Raw genomic sequence first — 27,994 nt, forward strand, 5'->3', positions numbered from 1 at the left:
TTTCTCACCATGTCCCCACATAGTGGAAAGGACAATGCAGGTTTCTGGGGCCTCTTTGATGAGGGCACTAATTGCATTTGTGAGGGCTCCACCCTCATGACCTACTCACCTCCCAAAGGCCCCACCTTCCTAACACCCTCACACTGGGGGTTAGGTTTCAACATACAGATTCACAAGGGCACAGTTGGACCACAGCAGGCCCTGAGGCTGAATTATACCTGCGAAGTTCAGGAAACAACCAGGAAGCCAGCGTGGCTGCGGCAAGTAGGGGAAGGAGACTGGGACACAGATGCTGCAGGGCCTCACAGGCCACCATAGGAACTTCAGAATTTACCATCCAGTGTGAAGGATCTGGCTTGTCATTCTCTCATTGGCTGTATTGTTTGCATTTCAAAGGACATGAAATTTCCCAACAATTTCCCATTTCTGACCAGATAAAACCTGAACTCCCAGATGTGGCATTCAAAGACTTTCAGAGTAAGGGAAGGACAGGGAGGTGCTCAGTACCCCACTTTACTTTCCAGCCTCCAATCCCCCAACTCCCCACCATACAGCGTCACCCCTTCCCCTCCCCCACCACCCTCCATCACACCTCTGTGCCTTTGCCCATGCAGGGCTCTCTGCCTGCCTTCACTCAGGCTGACACTCAAATACTTGGGGAGCACCTCCTGAGTGCCAGGCCCTATGGGAGGGGCTGGGGAAACAGTGGTGAGCAAAACTATCCCCATCTCTGCTCATCTGGCTTCTAGCACAGAAGACAAACACTAACCTGGTAAGTGCAGGAAATAAGTAATTATCATGATGGGGAACTGTGGGCCGCGGCAATGCTCACAGGGTGCCTGACTGCTCTGGAGTGAGGGTCATCAGGGAGCCCTGAGGAGGGAGCATTGAAGCTGAGACATGGAATTAGCAGCAGTCAGCCCAGGAAAGAGGTGGGAAGAACTAGTGCTCTGGAACAGCACAGCGGAGGGAGGAGGGACGGAGTGAGGAAGAGGGCAGAGCTCGCCCAACCTTCTGAGCCAGGCCAGGTAGGGAGCTCAGCAAACAGGCAGCGCCCGCCTGGCTCAGCGCTAGGTAAACAGGACTCTGCCCCGCACCTGCTGCCTCCTCACAGCCTGCAGCTGCAAGGGATAAATATTTGCCTATAGACCTGTCTACCCTAATGAGTGTTTGGGCATCTGCCAGGCAGGCCTGGCTGGAAACTGGCAGGAAGGGGGACAGTCCTGGGGGATTCCGGCGCCTCACTGTCTGAAGCCCTGAGACATAGGAACAAACCTAGAAAAAAACCACAGCCAGGAACCATGGGCAGCACATCACCAAAGGCCTTCCCTTGAGCTTCAGAAGGGTTAGGAAAGCCTGACACCAGGAAACCAAGGACAGAGTGACCCCAAAAAGGGCAGCCCACTGCCACACCTGACCACAGCTGCCAACCGCAGAGCAACAGCTGCCTGTGTCCTCCGCCCTTTCCCGCTCATTTCTCCTCCTCCTCCTTTGAAATACACTAAATGCATGCTGGGAATAAATTAATTCTGTATCAGATAGCTGAGAGAATTGCAGAATTGTACATCTCCACCTTGTGCCTTTTGAATTTTTGTGCATTATTGGATATTGAAATGAATAAACAAAATCACAAAGTGCACATGTTCATCATTTTAAAAAATCAAATTGTAAAGATTAATTTATTGAAAATAGAACTCTCCTGATTCCCTAATTCTTCTTCCCAACTTATCTCCATCTTAACTTTGGTAAGATTTCATTTTCAACATAAATAGCATCACATCACACACCCTGTTCTCCCCTAACGACATAGTTTACCCTGGGCACCTTTCCACCCCCATGCATCTGGGACTTCCTCATTCTTTTTAGCAGCAAAAATGTTTTCCATGACTTGGATGTACTGGGATTCATGTAGACCCATTTTGGTGGGCATTTGTTTCCAGTTTTGTTTTCTTTTCTTTAGGTTTTGGGGGGTTTTTTTCTATTAAAAATAACTCTACTGAACAGCCTTTTACTTGCATCTCTGCATATTTGTTGGAGTTTCTTTGGAGAATAGATTCTAAACTGGAGGGCAAATGGCTTGTACACTGTTTACATTTTACAGACATTGCTACACTGCCCTCCAAAGATGCTGTGCCCCTTCCCCTGCTACTGCCACAGCCCAAGAAAGAGCCTATTTCCCTGCCCTCAGCTATTAGGAAACCTTTAGCTCTTTGACAAACTCATGAAAGATGATACTTAGTTTGTATTTCTTATTTATTACTGAAGTTGGGCATCTTTTAGAGATATGTCATTTGTGTTTTTTGATGAACCGCCTCATTATACACTTTACACAGCTTTTTATAGGGGTATTCTTTCCTTATTTTGTTTTAGCAATGTTTTAGCATCTACTCTGCAGTGGATATTATGTTCAACACTGTGTTGTGAAACAGGATAGAGTGCGTCTGCACTGAAGCAGGGGCCAGAAGCAAAGAACAGTTCCTGTGTGGGCCATTCCCAACACAAAAGGGAGGTCACCAAGCCTTAAATCTGGCGAGACTTGAAGCATCCGATTACAAATGGATTGAACCTCCATTTCCTTATCAGTAAAAACAGAAAAATAATTCCTGTCCCTTGGTGAGAAAAAGCAGAAAACCGTATGTATAAGCCAGGGTAGTTTTAGTTGATAGTGACAGAAAATCAGTCAAAGCTGGCATAAACAAAAAGGAAACTTACTGATTCATGTGACTAAAAGCTTCAACTTCAGGCATGGCTGGATCCAGGTACTCGAACATCATCAAGCATCATCTGGCTCGCTCCATATTTCTGCTCTGCTTTCCCCTGTGTTAGCTGCATTCTCCACCTGGAAATACTGAGACAGCCCCCAGTAGTTCGAGACTTATATCCTGTTGATTCAACCGTCCATGGAGAGCAGCTCCAGCAAAAACGCAGGGATTAGCTGTGAGTCTGGACTGGGTCATGCAACCATCCTCAGGCTAATTACTGAGGCCTAGGTGAAAGATGATATAGATTCACCAGGCCTGGAGCTGAGGGATGAGAATGAGTCCCATATGCAGCATGTGACCTGAGCAGGAAGATGAAGAAATTCAGCTGCTGTTACCAAAAGAAAGGACAGGGTAAAACTACAGATGTCCCTATGCTGGACTTTAGCCCTGCCTCAGCTATGTGACCCTGGAAAAGTTATTTCTCCTCTCCAGCTCTTGAGTTCCCCACCTGTAAGATTCTGACTTCAAACTCAATCGCTGATTTTGATGCCTTTTGTAGCAGAAAACTTTTTTTACTTTTCAATAAACAATACATGGAACCCAATACATAGGATAGATAAGAGCTATGTTTGATTAGAAATGTTATTTGTGTTTTTTTATTTTTATTTTATTTTACTTTAAGGTCTGGGATACACGTGCAGAACTTGTAGGTTTGTTGCATAGGTATACATGGGCCATGGTGGTTTGCTGCACCTATCAACCCATCATCTAGGTTTTAAGCCCCACATGCATTAGGTATTTGTCCTAATGCTCTCCCTCCCCTGCTCCTTACCCCCCAAGAGGACCCAGTATATGATGTCTCCTTCCCTGTGTCCATGTGTTCTCATTATTCAATTTCCACTTATGAATGAGAACATGTGGTGTTTGGTTTTCTATTACTGTGTGAGTTTGCTGAGGATGATGGCTTCCAGCTTCATCCATGTCCCTGCAAAGGACATTATCTCATTCTTTTTTATGGCTGCATAATATTCCATGGTGTATATGTGCCACATTTTCTTTATCCAGTCTATTGTTAATGGGCATTTGGTTGGGTTGGTCCCAAGTCTTTGCTATTGTAAATAGTGTTGCAATAAACATACATGTGCATATGTCTTTATAGTACATTGATTTATAATCCTTTGGGTATGTACTCAGTAATGGGATTGCTGGGTCAAATGGTATTTCTGGTTCTAGATCCTTGAAGAATTGCCACACTGTCTTCCACAATGGCTGAACTAATTTACACTCCCACCAACAGTGTAAAAGTGTTCCTGTTTCTCCACATCCTCTCCAGCATCTGTTGTTTCCTGACTTTTTAATAATCACCATTCTAACTGGCATGAGATGGTATCTCATTGTGGCTTTGATTTTGCAAGAAATATTATTTGTTTAATCTAGTATGAGTCAGGATAGACCAGAATCTACTATGATAAATAAATCCCAACATCTCAGTGGCTTAACACGCAAAGGTTTGCTTCTTGCTCCTGTCACTGATCAGTGAAGATCTTCTCTATCCCTCAACCTGTGGTCCAGAGACCCACCCTCACACCATCTGTGGTTCTGCCATGATAAAGCTCTAGCCTCCATGGAAGGGGAAGAAGGCACATACCCCACTTCTGCCCACATTCCAGGGGCCCTTGGCATCTAGTTACAGGCCTCTATTCAAATGCAAGGGACTCTGGGAAATGTAATCTTCCTCTACCAGAAAAGGAAAATGACACTATATATTCCATAACATTTACTTATTATAAGGTCATTGAGAACAATTAGGTTGTTTTGCTAGATCAAAAAGAATAAGAAATTTGGTTGGGTGCAGTGGCTCATACCTGGAATCCCCGAATTTTAGGAGGCTGAGACAGGTGGACCACTTGAGGTCAGGAGTTCAAGACCAGCCTGGCCAACATGGTGAAACCCCGTCTCTATTAAAAATATAAAAGTTGGCTGGGCATGGTGGTGGGAGCCTGTAATCCCAGCTACTTGGGAGGCTGAGGCAGGAGGATTGCTTGAACCACTGCACACCAGCCTGGGCAACAGAGCAAGACTCCATTCTCAAAAAAAAAAAGAATAAGAAATTAAATATTATGGATGACAGATAGAGTCATGTCTTAACCTCAGCACTGCTTTAAGCTTCAAAACTTTTAAACTTTTTAAAGTTACAAATATGTTAAGAAAATCCCAGGTCACCAAGTAATAGCAGTTGATAATCCTAGCAGTATGTAGAACCTTACTTTGCTTGCAACTTTTGGGTCCTCTTTACTTATACAGAGATAGCCGGCCATCTCCAAATGCTAACATTTGGTATGCAATATATCCAAGGGGGGGGTTCTGCTTATTACAATGTTCAAATCCACATTTAAAATGGAAAGCTCAAATACAGTGTTTGTGGAGGGTTCTGTTTTGGAGAGCACAGTGCCGGATGATCTTTGGGCTTCATAATGCATGCATCTAAGTGGAGAACTGCCGGGGGTCTTCAGGCAAGATGCTTCCCCTCATTAGCCCTTGTTTTTCTCATTATAATAGGGAAGGCTCAGAAAACCCAAGGTCCTAGACCAAAAAACAAATAAAGAGACCACACACACACACACACACACACACACACACACAAAGATCTTTTGCTTTGGGTGAAGGCATCTGCCATGTTATGACACTGCTCAGGTAGACTGAATGGGGCAATGAAGAAAGCACCTCAGGCTTCCACACATCAGTCACTGAACAAGTCTGGAGACATCTGCTTCAACTGGAAGATTTATTGCAACCTCATGAGAGACTGAGCCAGAACCATCTATCTAAGCTGCCTTCAGATTTCTAACACTCAGGCACTGTGAGATAAAAATATTTGCAGTGTTAAATGCTATGTTTTAGAGTACTTTGTTACCCAGCAGCAGATAACTAATACAGATGATAAAGGGAATGATTTCATCTTAGGTGTGATACTGGTAGTGTGATTATGCAGGAGAATCTCCTTGTTTTTAGGATTTTCAGTCCAACGTATTTAGTGATTTAGTGCTGATACCATGCATACCTGTGACTCAGTTGATTACCTACAACTTAATAACCTGCAAAGGCCGTTAGCATGAAACTGCCATTTTTATAGATCAAAAATGGCCAAATATAAGCAATTTTGCATGTAATATAAACTAATATATGAGAACTGATAGCCTATGGCCCTTTTCTAGCCCATATACATGTCTGATATTTTTTAACATGCTTTATTTTAATCTTACAAATTGGGATTTTCACATGGAAAACAGATTTCTGGTCTCTCTTTAGAAAAAAATACCTTTAAAAGAAAACAGAGGGAAATCCTTGTGATCATAGATTAGGGACAGCTTTCTTAGCTATAACACTAGAAGAATGACCCAAAAAGGAAAAAGTTGATCAATTGGACTTCATCAAAATTCTGTTCTTCAAAAGATATTGCTAAGAGAAGGAAATTAAAATCCACAGACTCAAGAGAACATATTTGCAAACTGTCTATCAGATTTTTTAAAATCTTATATCCAGATTCTATGAAGAAGCTTCAAGTCACAAAAGACTACAGATTATATGATTCCATTTTCTGAGATGTCCAGAATAGGCTAATTTATAGAGAGACAGAAATAAGTAGTTGCTTAGGGCAGAAGCAGAGGGGTTATTATGGGGCTTGGAGTGATACCTAAAAGAATGGGGTTTCTCTTTGAGGTAATGAATATGCTTTAAAATGGATGGTGGTGATGACTGTACAGCTCTGTGAATATGCTAAAGTATTTAGCCCGAGCCCTGAAGCATGCCCTACCCCACCTCCCCACTTCATTTTCCTCCATACCACTTATCACCATCTCACAAATATCTCGCAAATTTGCTTATCATCTTTATCATCCCACAGAATATAAGAATAATGACAGGGCCAGGCACGGTGGTTCATGCCTGTAATCCCAGCACTTTGGAAGGCCAAGGCAGGTGGATCACCTGAGGTCAGGAGTTTGAGACCAGCCTGACCAACATGGTGAAACCACATCTCTACTTGAAAAAATATATACAAAATTAGCAGGGCATGGTGGCGCATGCCTGTAATCCTAGCTACTCAGGAAGCTAAGGCAGGAGAATCGCTTGAGCACAGGAGGGACAGGTTGCAGTGAGCCGAGATCATGCCATTGCACTGCAGCCCAGGCAAAAAGAGCAAAATTCCTTCTTAAAAAAAAAAAAGAAGAAGAAGAAGAATGAATGACAGCAGCAGAGACACTGTTTAATTCATTGCTGTGTCCTCACCACCTAGAACAGTGTCTGAATCGCAGCCAGGAGCTTAATAAAATATTTGTGAAATAAATGAATCCCTTTTTTTTAAGAGGCAGTGTCTCATTCTGTCACCCAGGCTGGAGTGCAGTGGCACAGTCACAGCTCGCTGCAGCCTTGACCTCCTGGACTCAAGCCATCCTCCCACTTCAGCCTTCCAAGTAGCTGGGACTAAAAGTGCATGCCACCATGCCCTGCTGAATCCCTATTTTATAGATGGGGAAACAAGGTCTCAACAGCTAGTAAGATCTGGCTCTTACATGGGTTTGACTTTAAAGAATGTTCTCTTATTAACCAGGGTCTGGCAGAGAGGGCCTCAGAGAACAGGCTTTGGAGTTAGAAAAGCCATGGCTTAAATTAGTGGCTATTAATATTTGAGAATCATTGACCCCTTTGAGAATCTGTTGAAAGTTTTGCATTCTTTACCCTGGGAAATGGACAAAAATATAAGCAAAAAACATTTTGCAGATGAATTCAGGAGCGCATGGACACTTTGGTACCTTCCTGAGTGTCTTTAGTGTGTGTCTTTGAATAGTCATTTCAACCCCCTGAGCCTCAGTTAACACTATGAAGTGAGGATAATGAGATTGACCTGACATGGTTGCCTGGAAGATCCAATAAGATCAGTACGAATATTTGAGGTTCAAATATTGTCAGCGCCCCTTTCCCCATCCCTACCTGAGCCTGGGTCCCAGGCTGGCCTCTCCCTTCTCCCGGCTTGTATGACTCTCAAACCCTTGTTTTCTATGAGCCTTAGTGCCCCCTGCCCAAGAAAACAGGATTATTGCTCTTTTAATGGAATAACTCTAATGAGATAGGAGAAGCCCTAAGGAAACACAAAAGCCCTAGAAATGTTTCCCAAGACATTCCTTCTGCTGCTGAAAATTGTTTTACTTTTTCAATTTCAGCTATAAAAAGTGTTCTGAGGTCCATGCCTTAGGATCTCAAGGATAATGTGGATAAAATCCCATTTCACCAAATCCTATTATAGTGCCCCTTTCCCATGGAAGGCTGCTCTCACCTCTGGATCACAGCCTCCCAGGGAGGCCAAACTGACTTGCCTTTGTCCCCAGCCACCCTAGCTATTCACTAATCCTTTGTTGATCTCAGTAAGTGAATCTGGAAAATGCTACCCTGACCCAAAAATGAGTGCCACCCCACAGAGTTCATCGAAATGAGAGTCAACATGCAGGTTTTGTTTGGTTTGGGACAAAACCAAAGGGCAGTGATCTCTATACAGGAACTATAAAAAGATATATAAACAAGGTAGCTTTCTTTCAAATATTTGAAGCCAGGAGCAGTGGCTCACACCTATAATCCCAGCACTTTGGCAGGCTGAGGTGGGTGGATCACCTGCGGTCAGGAGTTCAAGACCAGCCTGGCCAACATAGTGAAACCCCATCTCTACTAACAAAAAAATACAAAAAATTAGCTGGGCATGGTGACAGGTGCCTGTAATCCCAGCTAGGGAGGCTGAGGCAGGAGGATCACTTTAACCCAGGAGGTGGAGGTTACAGTGAGCCAAGATTGCACCATTGCACTCCAGCCTGGGACACAAGAGCAAAACTCCATCTCAAAAAAAAATTTTTTGAACCACACAGTCATAACTGAACAGATGCCTAGATGAGGTATTCAGAGTGTCCCAGTGAGAAGAGGTGATAAGAGCAACAAAACTAATGAAACTCGATGGATAATAACTGTTTTATTAGAACAGAGGAAGCAGAAACCTAGGCTAATAGCGGAGAAGCTCAAAAGCCGGCCAATTAGCACTGTAAGACTTCAGAAAGGCTCAGGAATTGAAGGCACCAAGTACCTCTGAAAAAGGCATGAAGATGGGGCTTAAGGCAGGTAGTCTGGTTGAAAGTCTGTTTAAGAAGCACTTGGAATCAAATGATCAAAGAGCATTACCAGGAGCAATTCCTCCTGAATTACGCCTCTGGGTGAAGTATATAGCTTTGGTTATATCTTCCTGGGAAGATATTTAACTTGAATTTAAAAGGCCTGTAGACTAAACAATCAATCCATAGGAAATAAGGAGATACAGGAACAAGTCAAGTGAGGAAATAATCAGCAAGCCTAGATTGTGGGATATTCTAGAAGACTGGCCTCTTCCAAAAGCCAATGTCATAAATTAGAAAGACCAAAGAGATACAACAGCAAAATGCGATGGATCTTGGGTTTGTTTCCTTTTTTTTAATTAGATGAACTAGATATTAGATGGTGAGATAAGCAGCCTCCAAGATGGGCCACAGTGATTCCCACCCCGACACCCATATGTAGTCCCTTCTGCATTATACTAGGATTAGTCTATGTATCTAATACCTTACTGCAGAAGTGATGGTATGTCACTGCTGTGTACAGTTATAAAAGACTACAGCTTCCGACTTGGGTACTTGCGCTCTCTCTGTTTCATGTGTGCGCACATGCACACAGACACACAAACACACACACACACACAAAGATCTTTTGCTTTGGGTGAAGGCATCTGCCATGTTGTGACAATGGTCAGGTAGACTGGATGGAGCAATGAAGAAAGGACCTCAGGCTTCCACACATCAGCCACTGAACAAGTCTGGAGACATCTGCTTCAACTGGAAGATTTATTGCAACCTCATGAGACTCTGAGCCACAACCATCCAGCTAAGCTGCCTTCAAATATCTAACACCCAGGCACTGTGAGATAAAAATATTTGCAGTGTTAAATGCTATGTTTTGGAGTACTTTGTTACCCAGCAGCAGATAACGAATACAGATGATAAAGGGAATGATTTCATCTTCTTAGGTGTGATTCTGCTAGTGTGATTATGCAGGAGAATCTCCTTATTTTTAGGAGTTTCATTTCAAAGTATTTAGTGATTTAGTGGTGATATATCCTGACACCTCTACACTTTAGTTTCAAATGGTTCAGCAAATATATAAACATGGCGTGCATGCGTGCACACACACACACACACACACACACAAATACTAAGTTCCTGAATCTGATGGTAAGTATACAAATAATCATTGTATCATTCTTTTAACAAGTCTATATCTTTGAGAATTCTCACAATAAAAACTTAAAGAACTTCTAGTCAAGATGAAGTAACAGAATTCTGACTTAACCTATCATTAAAAACAAACAAGTCCATTCAAAAATGGGCAAAGGATATGAACAGACACTTTACAAAAGAAGACATATATGAGGCCAACAATCGTATGAAAAAATGCTCATCATCACTGGTCATTAGAGAGATGCAAATCAAAACCACATTGAGATACCATCTCACGCCAGTTAGAATGGCGATCATTAAAAAATCTGGAGACAACAGATGCTGGAGAGGATGTGGAGAAAAAGGAACACTTTTACACTGTTGGTGGGAGTGTAAATTAGTTCAACCATTGTGGAAGACAGTGTGGCGATTCCTCAAGGCCTTAGAAATAGAAATTCCATTTGACCCAGGATTCCCATTACTGGGTATATATCCAAAGGACTATAAATCGTTCTACTATAAGGACACATGCACACGAATGTTCATTGCAGCACTGTTTACAATAGTAAAGACCTGGAACCAACCCAAATGCCCATTGATGATAGACTGGATTGGGAAAATGTGGCACATATACACCATGGAATATTATGCAGCAATCAGAAATGATGAGTTCGTGTCGTTTGTAGGGACATGGACGAATCTGGAGAACATCATTCTCAGCAAACTGACACAAGAAAAGAAAATGAAATACCGCATATTCTCACTCATAGGCGGGTGATGAAAAATGAGAACACATGGACACAGGGAGGGGAGTACTAAACACTGGGGTCTATTGGGGGGAAAGGGGGAGGGCCAGCGGAGGGGGAGCTGGGGAGGGATAGCCTGGGGAGAAATGCCAAATGTGGGTGAAGGGGAGAAAGGAAGCAAAACACACTGCCATGTGTGTACCTATGCAACTGTCTTGCATGTTCTGCACATATATCCCAAAACCTAAAATGCAATAAAAAATTTTAAAAAAAAAACAAGAAACCATTAAAAATATATGAAATAGGCCAGGAAACAATGGCTCACACTTGTAATCCCAGCACTTTGCGAGGCCAAGCCAGGTGGATCACTTGAGGCCAGAAGTTCGAGACCAGCCTGGGCAACATGGCAAAACCCCATCTTTACTAAAAATATAAAAATTAGCCTGGCATGGTGGCAGGCGTCTGTAATCCCAGCTACTTAGGAGACTGAGGCAGAAGAATCGCTTAAGCCCAGGAGGCAGAGGTTGCAGTGAGCCAAGACTGTGTATGTGTGTATGTGTGTGTGTGTGTGCGTGTGTGTGTGTGTCTGTTTGTGTATATGTATGTATATACATATTATATACATACACATATACACACATACATGAAATAATGAAATAGCAGTTTCCAAAACCCTGGACATCAGACAACAACGAAGGACAGTGATCTCTGAGAGATACAAAATAAGATCAGCCCTGTAATTTCCCCCCATCACTGTATTAACAGAGATCCCCAACCATAACCCAGGGCAGATAACGTAAGGCAAATCCCGGCAGACTCCCTAAGTTGAGGAGTTAGAGCTTCTTCTCAGTGTCTGCCTACAAACTCTTCTTTGTGTTAAAATCTTCCATTCACTGAAAGAAAACAGTAACTAATATACCATTTGGAAAGCAAGCTTCTTTTTACTTTTCAGGGCTGAATATCTCCATTGGTCTATGAGTGCATATGAGAATAAGAAATTTCTTCTGACCATCCTGATCAACATGGTGAAACCCCGTCTCTACTAAAGATACAAAAAATTAGCTGGGCATGGTGGCGCGTGCCTGTAATCCCAGCTACTCAGGGGGCTGAGGCAGGAGAATTGCCTGAACACAGGAGGCGGAGGTTGCAGTGAGTCGAGATCGCGCCATTGCACTCTAGCCTGGGTAACAAGAGCGAAACTCCGTCTCAAAAAAAAAAAAATTTCTTCTAATAGGTTCTTGAAATATGCCTACAAACTAACTCCTTTTTGTCTTAAGATTTTCTACTCTAGGAAGAGAGACCAAAGCAGAGTTTCTAGACCAGGTTGTGGAGAAAAGATAACTGCCCAGAGAAAGGACACCAGAAATCTGCAGTGGGTCTCCCTCAAGGAAATAGAAGAGTACTCGTCCACTCATGTATGCAAGAAAAATACCTGAAGCTAGGCTAGGCATGCTGGCACACACCTACAGTCCCAGCTACTCAGGAGGCTGAGGTGGGAAGATCGCTTGAGCCCAGGAGTTTCAGATTATTGTGTGATGCCCATGCCTGTGAATAGCCACTGCACTCCAGCCTGGGCAATACAGTGAGAGCTTATCTCTAAAACAAAACAAAACAAAATATAAAAGAAACCTGAGGCTGTGGGGAAAGGAAAAAAAAATCTGAAAGGAGTCAAAGCAATAGTACCTGTCACTCACACAGGGCTAAGAACAGTGCTTATTGACACCAGACAGTAAAACCAACAAATTCATGGAGCACTGGGTGGAGCACTCACAAGGGTCTTTCCTTAGTTATGTGGAATAATTAGACCTAGACTAAGCATTGCTTTAAACCTTCCTAACAAATAATAAAAGCAAGACCCCAGAAAGATCAAACTATTTCCAAGTAAATTGCATTCCAGAGCAAATATTCATAAAAACACAAACATATTCAACATCTGACAAAGTAAAATTCACAAATGGCATTCAATCAGGGAATATCAAACATGCACAGAGGTGGCAAAAACACAAATCATAATGAGGTCAGTAATCAATAAATCAAACTGACCAAGAACTGATATAGATGTAAGAATTAGCAAAGAAAGGCTGGGCACAGCAGCTCATGCCTACAATCCCAGCACTTTGGGAGGCCGAGGTGTGTGGATCACTTGAGGCCAAGAGTTTGAGACCAGCCTGGCCAACATGCGAAGCTAAAAATACAAAAGTCTACTAAAAATACAAAATTCAAGCGTCATGGCAGGCACCTGTTATCCCAGGGACTCAGGAAGCTGAGGCAGGAGAATCACTTGAACCCGGGAGGCAAAGGTTGCAGTAAGCCAAGATGGTACCACTGAACTCTAGCCTGGGCAACAGAGCAAGACTCCATCTCAAAAAAAAAAGAATCAGCAAATAAGGACATTAAAACAGTTATGAGAATTATACTCTATAAATTCAAAATTAAGTAGAGATACGGAAGATATAAAAAATACCCAAGTCAAACTTCTAGAGATAAAATCTATAATGTGTAAGAGGAAAAATACATTGTCTAAGATTAAGAGCAGATGAGACATTCAGAAGAAAAGATTAGTAAGCTTGAAGACATAGAAATTAAAACTACTCATAATTACACAGGAAGAAAAAAAGAAAATAAAAAGAACATCAACAACTCTATGACTAAAATTTAATAACTTCATTGAAATCGACCAATTACTTGATGGACACAATCTACCAAAACTCATACAAAGAAAAACAAACAATCTAAATAGACATGTATTCTTACAAAATTGAACCAGAATTAATAACCTTCCAAAACAGAAAACACCATGTCCAGTTGATTTCACTGGTAAACTGTACCACTTAAGGAAGAAATGATAGCAATTCTCTATAATCTCTTCCAGAAAATAGAAGTGAACACTTCTTAACTTATTCCATGAGTCCAGCATTACCCTAATATCAAAATCAGATAAATAAATTACAAGAAAGGAAGTCTTCAGATCAATATCTTTCATGAACACAAATGCAAAAATCCTCAGCAAAACATTAGCAAATCAAATTCAACAATGTATTTTTTAAAAACAAATGCCATGGCCACGTGGAATTTATTCCAGGTATGCAAAGCTGGTTTGACATTCAAACAGCAGCAAAGATGGTGGAATGAGGCATGCTGCTGCAAACTGGCCTCTTGGCCAGGGGCCAGCTGGTCTGTGGGAGGCCAAGTGTGACTGCTGGACTGCAAGGAAAAGAGAAAAGATATTGGCCAGAGGAAAGGAATGGAATATTTTTCCTCCCTCCTTTACAAAGGAGAGTAATAATCTACACTAAAGCAAAGGTCTTAAGTAGGGGAGTATAAACTACTGGAAATTGCATGCACAATTACACATTTTTGTAGGAAGAAGAAGGTCCATGATATCAACAGATTCTCAAACACAACAGTGTTCTATAAAGGCTTGAGAACCATTTCTCTGCAACTTCTGACATCTTTTTAAATTAACCCCAGTGCAGGTTCCTTATCATACGAAGAACATTTTTTCTCGACATTTAGGTGCTTTTATATGCATCTCAACAAAAAAATCTGGACTTGGCAAGTGTCTCTACGTTGTCTCCTAAAGCAGGCAGCCCTACTTTTTTTATCCAGTTACTTTCTCTATTCTTGAAATGTGGACGTCTCTTCTCCACACATTACCTCCGTGGCTTGAAATGGAAAAGGCCACTTTTCTTTTTGTTCCACCTCTCAGATTCAACACGGAGAAGCCCCCAGGATTGCAGTTATCCTGACAACTTCTCCAGGAAGAAAAAAGCAACTAACATGGGTCTTCTGCCACTATGTCCTTAACTATAAAGACATCATTTTGCAAGCTGAAGATTGATGTTTCCTTTGAAACAGGTGCTTAGGTGGTAATATTTGTGAACAATTTACTTTACATTTCAAACAAGAAGACTATAAACAGCAAAAACTGATAACTTTAGGATTTTTTTCTTCTGTCAGCCATTATCATCAGACTACAGCAGCAAATTCCAAGTATGTGGTTCTAATTTGAAATGAAAGATGCTAAGAAGTTACATATATTTACATATCTAAATCCTGGCTCATCCTGTAACATGGATTTACTGAATAAGAACAAAGGACCAATTTTGCGAGTAAACCTTTGATGTGATAAAGAAGCCTAAAGACAAGATAACAAAGTGATTTTATATGCAATTAAAATCATCACAGTCTCTGCACAAGTAGTTTTTAAAAACATTCAAAAGTCAATAAATATAATCTATCACACCAAGAAGCTAAAGAAAAAAAAATCATATGCTTATATGAATAAATGGATAAAAAGCTTTGACAAAATCCAACCTCCATCATGATAAAAATTCAGCAAACTAGAAATATAGGAGAAATTCCTCTATTTAATACAGAACATCTATAAAAAACCTACAGCTAATGTCTTACTTCATAATGAGAAACTGGATGTCTTCCCTTAAGATTAGGATGTACTCTCTCATTCCTACACAACACTGTACTGGAAGTTCCAACTGATACCCTACGACAAGAAAAGGAGATCAATATACACAGATTGGAAAGAAATAAATGAAACTGTACTTGTTCACAAATGACATGAATTTTATGTTCAAAAAATCCTAAAGAATTAACAAAAGAAAACTGGAACCAGTGATCAATTATAGCAACGTTACCAGGATAAACGGTTAATACATAAGTCAATTGTTTTCCTTGATACTGGCAACAAACCATTGAAATTTGAAATTTCAAATACAATACCATTTATATTAGCATTAAAAAAATAAATATTTGGTTACAACTCTAATAAAATATATGTATAAGATCTATATGAGGAAAACTACAAAACTGAGGAAAGAAAAACATCTAAATAAATAGATATTTCATGTTTATGGAGAAGACGACTCAATATTGCCAAGATGTCAGTTGATGTATAGATTCAATGCCATCCCAGTCAAAATTTCAGCGTTATTCTGTGGGTATGGACAAACCGGTTCTAAAATGTATATGGAAAGATGAAAGACCCAGAATATCCAACACAGTACTAAGGAAAAACAGTCAGGGAACATACAAATAATATCTGACTTCAAGACTTACTGTAAAGCTACAGTAATCAAGACAGTATAGTATTAGCAAAAGAATAGATGAATAGATCAACAGAACAGAACAGAGACTAAAGAATAGACCTATACAAGTAGTCAACTGATCTTTGCCAAAGGAGCAAAGGCAATTCAAGGATAGCAAAGGCAATGGAGCAAGGGTAGTCTTTTCAACAAATGGTGCTGAAACAAGTGGACATGCTACATTACATGCAGAAACAACAGGGAGGGAAAGAAGGAGGAAGGAAGGAAGGAAGGAAGGAAGGAAGGAAGGAAGGAAGGAAGGAAGGAAGGGGAAGGGGAAGGGGAAGGGGAAGGGAAGGGAGGGGAGGGGAGGGAAGGGAAGGGAAGGAGGGAGGGAGGGAGGGAGGAAGGAAAGAGGGAGGGAGGAAGGAGGGAGGGAGGAAAGAGGGAGGGAAGGAGGGAAGGAAGGGAGCGAAGGAGGGAGGGAGCAAGGGAGGAAAGGAATCTAGGCACAGACCTTTCATAAAAATTAGGTCAAAATGAATCACAGACCTAAATGTAAATTACCAGAAGATGACATAGGAGAAAATCTAAATAACCCTGGGTTTGGCAATGACTTTTTTAATACAACACCAAAACCCCGATCCATGAAAGAAATACCTGAAAAATTGAACTTCATTAAAATTACAAACTTCTGATCTGAGGGAATTCCTGATAAGGGAATGCAAAGACAAGTCACACATTAGGAGAAAATGTTTGCCAAACACATGAAAGACTGGCATCCAAAATGTGTGAAGATCTTTTAAAACTCAACAATAAGAAACAAAAAAGTTAATTTTTAAAAGGCAAAAGATCTAAACAGACACCTCATCAAAGAAGATATATGAATTACAAACAAGCATATAAAAGATTCTCCACATCATATGTCTTTAGGAAATTGCAAATCAAGCCAACAATGGGATAGCACCAAAAATCTGACAATACCAGAGACTAATAAGGATGCAAACCCATAGGAACTCTCATTTATTGCTTGTGGGAATACAAAATGTTGCAGCCACTCTGAAGGACAATTTGGCAGCTTCTTACAAAATTAAACATACTCTTACCACACAATCCAGCAACCATATTCCTAGGTACTTAAGTAATTGGGTTGAAAATATATGCCCGCACAAAACGCTGCATATGAATGTTTATTATGGCTTTATTCATAATTACCCCAAACTGGAAGCAACCAAGATGTCCTTCAGTAGGTGAATGGTAAAAACAAACATATATACGATAGAATATTATTGATGGATAAAAAGAGATGAGCTATCCAGCTACTACAAGACATGAAGGAAGTGTAAATGGGTATTGCTAAATGAAAAAAGCCCGTTTGAAAAAGGCTACATACTGTGTGATTCCACCTATATGACATTTTGGAAAGGGCAAAACTAGAGCGACAATAAAAGACAGTGGTATCCAGAAAGAGGGGAAGCAGATACATACAGGTAGAGCACAGGGATTTTTTTCAAGGCAGAGAAATTGTTCTATATGCTACAGTAATGGTGGATACATGACATCATGCATTTGTCAAAACACCTAGAATGTACAACACAAAGAGTGAACTATTGTAACCAATGTATCACACTAAAAAACTATAGGAAGGAGAGGGGAAAATGAACATGTGGGAATTATTTGCATGATTTTTCTGTACATCTAAAACTGCTCTAAAAAATAAAGTCTATTAATTTTTAAAAGGCATCAGTGAGTTGTGGGACAAGGTCAAGCAGCCAATGATGTACATAATTTGAGTCATCAAATAATAGGAGCAAGGTGGGGACAGAAAAAATATCTGAAGAAACAATGACCAAAAATTTTCTGAACTTATCATAGATAGATCCAAGAAGCTTCTTTAGAATCCAAGCACACACCCATATAAAAAAAAAAAAACTGAAGAAAATTACACATTATAATCCAATTTATAAAGACCAGTTAGCAAGAGAACATCTTAAAAGTAGCTAGAGAAAAAGGCATGTCATGTAGACAGAAATCAAAATAAGGATGGCACAGATTTCTTGTCAGAAATAAGGCAATCAAGAAGACAGCAGAGTAACATTACACTATTGAAAGAAAAACATTCTCAATATAATTTACAATAAAATAGTTTCACTATACTTAGCTAAAATATTGAAAGTGAAGACTTACAAAAGCTGAAGAAATTAATCACCAGCAGACCGACACTATCAGAAATATTAAAGTGGGTCCTGGCAGAAAAACATAACACCAATGATAATCTAGACAAAGGAATGAAGAATACCAAAAATGGTAACTATGTCAGTAAACATACAAGATTTTTTCTCATTTTTTGAAAATCCTTATGTAAAATTGACTATAGAAAAATACTGACAATGTATTGTGTATTTTAAAACATAAGCAAAAGTAAGATACATGACAATAATAGTATAAAAAGTAGGAAGAAGGAAATAGAGGCACATTGTTGTAAGCTTCTTATGCGGTACATGAAGTATTATAACAGTACTTGCTTGTAGATTGCAATAAGTAAACATATACCTTGTAAACCCTAAAACAACTACTAAAATAACAAAACAAAGAACTATACATAATAAATTTACTAATAGTGCACCATGTATAATGGAATCACAGGCCAGGTGCGGTGGTTCACGCCTGTAATCTCAGCACTTTGGGAAGCCAAGGCAGGTGAATTACTTGAGGCCAGGAGTTGGAGACCAGTCTGGCCAATATAGCGAAATCCCATCTCTACTGAAAATACAAAAAAATTAGCTGGGCATGGTGGTGCATACCTGTAATCTCCGCTACTCAGGAGGCTGAGGCACAAGAATCACTTGAACCCAGGAGGTGGAGGTTATAGTGAGCTGAGAATGCACCACTGCACTCTAGCCTGGGCAACAGAGCAAGACTCTGTCTCAAAAAATAAAATAAAACAAAATGGAATCATTAAAAAAAATTAATCCAGAAGGATACTGAATGTTCCCAAAGCAAAGAAACAATAAAATGTTTGAGATGATGAATATGCTAGTTACCGATCTGATCTGATCACCACACATTATATGTATTGACACATCACTATATTTTCCATGAATATATACAATATTATTTGTCAGTTTTAAAAAGCAAAATGAAAATTAATCCAAAAGAAGTTAGAACAAAAGGAAAAAGGATACAAAGAAAGATAGAAAATAGAACACAAATAATGTGATAGACTTAAAAGTAACTATGTTAATAAACACATCAAATGTAAGTAATCTTAAACACTCCCAATTAAAATACAGGAATTATCAGATTGCATTTTTTAAAAGGCAGGACCAGACTATATGCTGTCTATAAGAAACACACTTTAAATATGAAAACACCAATAGCTTAAGAGTAAAAAGATGGAAGAATATATAGCATGTTAACACAGTTCAAAGATAGATGGAGTGGCTATATTAATATTAGACAAGGTATATTTCAGAGCAAAGACTATTATAAGATAAAAAGAAGTTCATTTTGTAATAAAGGGGGGCAATTAATCAAAAGAACATAACAATTCTAAACATCTATATATCTAATAACAGTTTTAAAATACATGAAGTAAAAACTGATAGCATTACAGGGAGAAATAAAAAAATCCACAATTATAGTCAGAAATTTTAATATCTTCAATAATGAATAGAACAACTGTATAGAAAGTCAACAAGGATATAGAAGATGAACAACACTCTCAATGAATTTGACCTGATGGACATTTACAGAACATTCCATCCAACAACAGCAGAATACACGTTCTTCTCAAGTGTACATAGAACATTTATCAAGATAGGCCACATTCCGGGTCATAAAACAAGTCTCAATAAATTCAAAAGGATTCAAGTCATAAGAAGTGTGTTATCTGACCAAAATAGAATTAATTAAAAATCAGTAACAAAAAGATCTCTGGAAAAACCCCAAGTGTTGGGAAATTAAATACCATGCTTCAAAATAACCCATGGATCAAAGAAAAAAGTCAAAAGACATTTATATTTTGAACTGAATGAAAGTGAAAATACAACATATTAAAATCTATGGGAGGTAACCAACACATCATTTACTGGGAAATTTATAGCACTAACTGCCTATAGTAGAAAATAATAAAGATGTGCTGGGTGCAGTGGCTCATGCCTATAATCCTAACACTTTGGGAGGCCAAGGCAGATCACTTGAGCCCAGGAATTAGAAATCATCCTGGCCAACATAGTGAGAACTTGTCTCTACAAAAAATATTTTCAAAATTAGCTGGGCATGGTGGCACGTGCCTGTAGTCTCAGCTACTCAGGAAGCTGAGATGGGAGGATTGCTTCAGCCCAGAAGGTTGAGGCTAAGGTGAGCTATCCTCTAGTCTGGGAAACAGAGCAAGACCCTGTCTCAAAAGAACAAAGAAGAAAAGAAAAGAATCAGATCTTAAATCAGTTGAGTCCAACTGTCCCTTTACAAAACTAGAAATAAGAAGAGATATTAAATTTAAAATAAACAAAGTGGCTGGGTGCCTGTAATCCCAGCACACTGAGAGGCTGAAGCGGGCAGATCACTTGAGGTCAGGAGTTCAAGACCAGCCTGGCCAATATGGTGAAACACTGTTTCTACTAAAAATACACAAATTAGCCAGTTGTGGTGGTATGTTCCTGTAGTCCCAGCTACTCAAGAGGCTGAGGCATGAGAATCACTTGAACCCAGGAGGCAGAGGTTGCAGTGAGCCAAGTCACACTACTGCACTATAGCCAGGGCAACAGAGCAAGACCCTATCTCAAATAATAACAATCATCATCATCATCATCATCAAAGAAAATAGTGAGAGTAAACATCAATAAACTACAAAATAGAAAAGCAATACAGAAAATCAATACAAATGAAAGCCAGTCATTTAAAAAGATAAATAAAATTGATAAACTTCTAGCCAGATAGATCAGGAAAAAAGGAAAGAAAATAAATGCTATCAAGATCAAAAATAAGAGAAGTACTATCACTACGGGTTCTACAGATATTAAAAGGATAAGAGAACACTGTGAACTCTTTATACCGAGAAGTCTGAAAACTTAGATTAAGTAGACAAATTCACTGAAAGATACAAACCACAAAGGGTCACTGAAGAAGCAATAGTTAAGGAGAATAGCGCTTTATCTATTTTAGAAGTTGCAGTTGTAGTTAAAACCTTCCCACAAAGAAAACTTCCAGTCCATATCACTTCATTGTGAATGTTATCAAATATTTAGGGGGAAGAAGAAACACCAGTTCTACACAAACTCTTCCAAAAACTTGAAGAGGAGCAAATAACCCCCCAATTTGTTCCATGAAGAAAGCATTACCCAGATACCAAAACTAGGAAAAAACATGGTGAGAAAAGAAAACTACAGACCAATAACACTCATAAATACAGATAGGGGGAAAAAAAGTCTAAACAAATTTTAGCAATTTGAATCTGACAACATACTAAAAGAATAATAACCAATTGGACTGACTATGTGTCTGAAATTAAAGGTTGGTCATTATTAGAAAAATCAATCAATGTAACACACAATAGTAACAACTAAAAAACAGAAACCATATGATCACTTACACAGATATAAAAAGCATTAAAAAAAATTCAGTGCCCATTCCTGATTTTTTTTAGAAAAAAATCTCTTAGAAAACTAGGCATAGAAAGGAACTTAACCTGATAAAAATCATCTGCAAACCACCCACTACAAATACCACACTTAATGATAAAAGACTGACTGCTTTCCTCCTGAGATCAGAAACAAGACAAGACAAGCTATCACTGGAGTTTGTAGCCAGTAATAAAAGGAAAAAAAATACATAAAAGTCATCCTGATTAGAAAGGAAGAAGTAAAACTGTATTTGTGTATGTAGAAAATCCAAATAAATCTGCAAAAAAGCTACTAGTACTAATAAATCACTTTGGGCAAGATCGCAGGATACAAGATGTGTAGACTAAGGCAATTATATGTTTGTATGCCAGGAGGAATCAGAAATTACAACTTCTTAAAATATCATTTTCACATTAAAAATGTGAAATGGAGACCATTGACAAAAGGTGCAGAAGACTAGTACACTCTAAACTATGACACCTTGCTGAAAGACGCTCTCAAAGACAAGCTAGTAGAAAGATATACCTCGCTATTGGGTAAAAATAGTCAATATTTAACATGTCAATTCTCACCAGATTGATCCCTATATTCAACACAATCTTAATCAAAATATCGGGAAGCTTTTTTTGTACAAATTGGCAAGCTAATTTTAAAATTCTGGCAAAGGAGCTAGAATTCACACACACACACAAAATTACACACATATTATTAGGTTGGTGCAAAAGTCATTGCAGTTTTTGCCATTACTTTCTAGAGCAAAAACCGCAATGACTTTTGCACCAACCTAATAGAATGGGTTAAATGAAAAAGACTGACCATAACAAGTATTGGTGAGAACGTAGAGGAAATAGCATTCTCACAGCAGTGCAGTTAAACATATGCTTACCATGTGATCCAGCCATTCCACTCTTAGGAAATTCCCAAGATAAAAGAAAATATATACCCATATAAAAAGCTGTACACAAATGTTCAGAGCAGCTTTGTTTGTAATAGCCAAAAACTGAAAACAATTCAGGTGGCCATCAACAAATGATATAGCCATTCAATTGAATATTATTTAGCTATAAAAAGGAATAAAATATTTATGCAAACAACATAGTTAATCTCAAAAATAATTATGCTGAGTGAAAGAAGCCAGACAAAAAAGTCCATATTCTATGATTCTATCTAAAACACTAAGGAATGCAAACTAAATTATAGTAACACAAATCAGAACAGTGTTTTCTTATGGGAGGGTGGCATCCATGGGGGAGTGATGACAGTCAAGAGGACACCATTGGGGCAATGGCTATGTTCACTATCTCAATTGTGGTAATGGTTTCATGAATGTATACATCTGTGAAAATTTATAAAACTGTATACTTTAAACATATGCAGTTGACTGTAAATCAACCACACCTCAATAAAGATGAGCAACAACTTAAAGCACAGAGGAACATGTTAAGTGATACCACAAGAATGCAATCTACAAAATCCACCCTGTGAGAAACTCTACAGGCAAATGACCCAGTGTCTTCAACAAGTAAATTGCAAGAAAAAAGAAAAAGAACCCGTGGAGAACTTTATGTTAAATAGACTTAAGATATCTGTCAACTAATGGCAATGATCCTAATTTGAATCTGATTCAGACATCCAATTAGAAACTTGAGGCTGGGCACAGTGGTTCACACCTGTAATCCCAGCACTGAGGCCAGGAGTTCAAGACCAGCCTGGCCAACATGGTGAAACCCCATCTCTACTAAAAATACAAAAAACAAAAAAATACCTACATGTAGTGGTGCATGTCTGTAGTCCCAGCTATTCAGGAGGCTGAGGATCGCTTGAACCCAAGAGGCAGCAGTTGCAATGAGCCGAGATCGCGCAACTGCACTCCAACCTGGGCGATGGAACAAGATTCTGTCTCAAAAACAAAAATAAACAAACAAACAAAGTTGAACATTGTGTATTTTGCGATATTAAGAAAATGTAAATTTTTTAGGTGTGATAATATTGTGGTTACAATTTTTTCTTTTTTTTTTTTTTTTTTTTTTGAGATAGGGGTCTCACTCTGTCACCCAGGCTGGAGTACAGTGGGGCAATGACTGCTCACTGTGGCTTTGACTTCCTGGGCTCAGGCAGTCCTCCCACCTCAGACTCCCAAATAGCTGAAACTACAGGTGCACACCACCGTCCCAAGCTAAATATTTGTATTTTTTGTAGTAGAGATGGGGTTTTGCCACGTTGCCCAGGCTAATCTCAAACAATCCATCCACCTCAGTTTCCCAAAGTGCTAGGATTATGTGTGAGCCACCATGTCCAGCCTTAAAAGTATCTTATTTAGAGATTTGCCTAAGATTTATTCACTCCCTCCCCAAGAACAAATTTTTGCCCCCTTTGAAACCCTCTTAAACCCTGGTTGAGAACACATGCATTATATTAGCTTGGTGCAAAAGTAGTTGTGGCTTTTGCCATTGAAAGTAATGGCAAAAACCACAACTACTTTTGCACCAACCTGACACTATTCTACTTTGCATGTTTCTAAGTTTTCATTAAAATTGTTAAAATATACTTTTTAAGAAAAACAAGAGTGTAATCACTCATATAACAAATCACTGGTGAGGGAAAAACCCATGGACATGGCTTTTGAGCTGACAAGACCCGGAACTCAAATAGCATCAAGACTAACTTGTCAGTTGAGAGGCTTGTGTTTATACTTTAAACCATAGAGGGGATTTATGACTCCCATATAAGGAAGAGCTAGAGATAGGATGGGCTTTGCGGAAGAACTGGCTAGACTCAGGACCTCTGCTTGTGTCTCCTCCTTAAGAATCAATCTCAGGCTTAGTATGGTGGCTCACGTCTGTAATCCTAGCACTTTGGGAGGCCGAGACAGGTGGATCACCTGAGGTCAGGAGTTCGAGAACAGCCTGGCCAACATGGCGAAACATTGTCTCAACTAAAAATGCAAAAAATTAGCCAGGAGTGGTGGCGGGAGCCTGTAATCCCAGCTACTTGGGAGGCTGAGGCAAGAGAATAGCTTGAACCCAGGAGGCAAAGGTTGCAGTGAACCAAGATCACACCATTGCCCTCCAGCCTGGTACACAGAGTGAAGCTCCATCTTAAAAAATAAATAAATAAATAAATACAAACTATTAAAAAAAAAAAAAGACTCAAACTTATTCTAAGACTGGCTTGCTTGCTCGTCCCAAAATGGAGGCTCACTGGGTAGCTGCATGCTTTCTGGTTCTCATCCAACAGGAAAGTGACACTGGACCTCAGCATTCAGTACAAGTCTTTAATCCACTCTGATTGGACCAGCCTTGGTAACTGCCCATCTTAGGCAGTTTCTGCAGCGGGGAAACGGAATGTGCTGCACGCCCAGGCCAAGTGGTCCCCTCTGGAGTCATGGAGACAGGGAGAGTTGATGTTTCTAGAACTACATAGCTTCTAAACAGAAATCAGGGCTTTGGGAAGGAGAAAAGAGAAACTCCCCATCTTTTCTTTACTTTATTGGCCTATCTGTTTAATTTGTTCAAGTCAGTGTCTCCACCAGGTTAAGAATGTGTCCATCAGATGATCTAAGAAGACCCACCATTACCCTTTGCTAAAGGGTAAACAGGGTTATGAGCTGCTCCAATTTTAAATAAAAAATCTCAGAAAAGGATGTGATTGGCCTGGTTTGAGTCATGTGCTCATGCCTTGACCAATTACTATTGCCATGGAGGTGAAATGGTATGATGGGCACAGCTAGAGTCAAATGCCCATCCCCAGGCAGGGAGGCAGTGCTGGAGATACAGCTCCTGTTTCCCTGAACACAGAGGGTTGCTCTTAGGTGGACAAAATATTTGGAGTTCTCTCAATGGTATTTATCAAACAGGGTTATTATGAAAAGGTACAATTGAGTTTCCTTTTCTCTTGGGCATCCATTGTGTCTTTAATCCTAGCTTTCTTTCTCAAACCCCCATCCCACCCCACCTTCCAGCTCCGAATTTAACAAGTGGAAGAGCAGGCCCTGGGAAGAAACAAAACAATGAAAAATACTGGATGATTTCTATGGAAGCAGGCTCTGACTCCCCCATGAACATCTTTCTCATCTCAAATCAATAAAATAAAATAAATGCAGAGGGGTTTTGAACGAACCACCATATCTGTGAGACACAGACTCCTCACCTGTAAATGGAATTAGTAGCAGAACCTACCTCACAGGGTAAATGTGATATGAAGTGGGTTGATGTACATGAGATGCATTCCAAGCATATGGTAGATACTTAATAAATGGCAGCTACTATGTTCCATTCTATTCTACACTTTAAATAACATACTCAGAAGGAAATCTCACTAAAAATAAATTACCCAAGTACATTTCAAAATCTCCTCCATAGCCAAAAAAAGACCACATCACCTTCTTCCCAGGAAACACCTGTGCCTCAGTGTAGCACCCACCAGTGCCCCCACCTGCAACTCTGCACACCAGACTGCGTCCCCTCCACCTTGCTTCTCAGAGATCTGAGGATCTGCACATTAACCTCCCACCACCTCCCTCCCCACCCGCCAGTCATCTGTGCTGCCCACCCTGGCAAGCTGTCTCCCTAACACCTCACCTACTCACAGCTTCATTATTTTATTTCCCACCTTTCTCACTCAGAGAAAGGGGAGGAGCAGGGATAATTCTACATGCCAGGAGACAATGGGAGACAGCTGGACCTAGCTCCTGTCCCGCGAGGCCACGTCATCCACCCATAGCTCCTGCAAGCCTACTCATTGGCTTCTGGTATGCCCTCCTCCCTTCCCTTGCCTCCCTGACCATCCCAACTTGAGCAGCTAGTAGTCCTTACCCCTTACCTCTTCCCTAATCCCTCCTCTCCACTTTCCATGAATGCTCGTAAATCCAGTCCAAGTTCCAGACCCCCATATCTACAGCTCTGGCAAAAAGCCCAATTCTCCTATCTGGAAGGATACATGAGGTAAAAGGTACACTCCCTTATCTGAAGAAGTTGGTGGGGGAACTAGAAACACAACCCATGGAGATCTCTGACTCTCCACAAACTCCTAGGCTCATTAGCCCTGTAGGCCTTGAAATATTAACTCTCTGAACCCACATTTATTGATCTCTCCCCACAAAAATATAATGATACCAGCCCTTCATGTGGTTCTGTTTCTCCTCTGGGAACAACAAGTATTAATGGGGACATGGGTTTAATCCTGGCTTTGCCTTTATAGACTGTGAGATCTTGGACAAGTCCCTTCACCTCTCTGAGGTTCTGTCTCCTTATCTGTAAAATGGGGATGACATGACACCCACCTCGCAGGCTTACTTTGAAAAGTAGAGCATTCACAGGATAATGGGAACACACATTGTCAAGCTGTTGGTTGTTGTTACAGAGGAAGGCTCCTTTCATGTGGGCTTTAAAAGAAAAAAATAATATATTTAAAAGGCAACACTTCTAGCAAGCTTGAATGACAGGGTGTGGATTTACCCTCTCACCTGACATGACCAAAAGCCGGAAAAAAAATTATGAAACAACAGTTTTCAGGCCAATGGACATCAGGCAAAAAAACAAAATCCCTGTGAGACAAAAAACAAACAAGTGAGCCTACAGCTGCCCTGTCTCGCTGTCTGGAGAGTCCAGGCTGTAGGGCAGGGAGGGAGAGGGAAGCAAGGCAGAGGTCTGCCAAATTTGAGTTGAGAGACAGAACTTTGTAGATACTAAGGTGTCTGCAGTGTGCAGGGCAGATTCCAAAGAGTATACAGCTACACAGAGAACTCTGGAGCTATCTGATGAGTCCCCCCCCAGAGTATTTGGCAAAGCACTGAGCAGTACATGCATTATCCAAGGCCAGGGGAATAAGCATTCAAGGGCAGTTGAGGTAACAGCTTCAGGTTCTGAAAGCCAGTAATAGTGCCTGTTCCTCCCAGCCAGATTGTAAAGCCTCAAGCTCCACAGGGCATTCAGTAGAGTACTCAGAGGTTTGCCTTCATAGTGAGGGATAACTAGCCTAACACTATAAACAGCTATGGTTCTGTACAACTCATCTTCAAAGCAAGACACAAAAAATAGACTGTTTTCAAATAATTTCACTGCTTTTTTAAACAAAGCTCAAGAACATTTTTAGGAATACTGAAATAGCTAGCAACCAACAAGGTAAAATTCATAATGCATGTTATCCAATAAGAGACTAATAGGCATAAAAAAGAGCAGGAAAACATAACCCACAGTGAGGCAAAAAATCAGTCATAGCCAATCTAGAACTAACATGAATATCAGAACAAGCAAAGAAGGACATTGTTACTATATTTTAGCATATTGTATTATATTATTATAATATTTTGAAAACATTCTATATTTTTTAAAAGTTAACTAGACACATGGAAAGTATATTTTTATAGACCCAAATTGAATTTTTAGAGATGAAAACTATAATGTTTGAAATAAAAAATATACTTGATGAGATTAACAGCAGATTAGTCACTGCAGGAGAAAATATTAGTGAACTTAAAGACACAGCAATAGAAACTATCCAAAATAAAACACACAAAGGAAAAATCATTTAAAAAAATAAAAGGAACCCAGTAAACCATGGAACAACTTCAAACAGCCTAATATACATGCAATTGAA

At 39.9% G+C, this 27,994-nt stretch overlaps 1 long non-coding RNA gene across 1 annotated transcript; it reads right to left on the reverse strand.

Annotated features, from left to right (window-relative positions):
- Positions 1-586: 586 nt before the first annotated feature.
- On the reverse strand, positions 587-27,682 carry LOC128931290 (uncharacterized). Its single transcript, XR_008479420.2, has 3 exons — positions 26,679-27,682; positions 23,167-23,293; positions 587-3,061 (listed from the first exon to the last, which is right to left on the reverse strand). It is a non-coding gene; the product is annotated as an uncharacterized LOC128931290 (long non-coding RNA).
- Between the last annotated feature and the right edge of the window lie 312 nt (positions 27,683-27,994).

The sequence above is a fragment of the Callithrix jacchus genome, chromosome 2 (assembly GCF_049354715.1).
Source record: "Callithrix jacchus isolate 240 chromosome 2, calJac240_pri, whole genome shotgun sequence".
Lineage (NCBI taxonomy): Eukaryota > Metazoa > Chordata > Mammalia > Primates > Cebidae > Callithrix > Callithrix jacchus.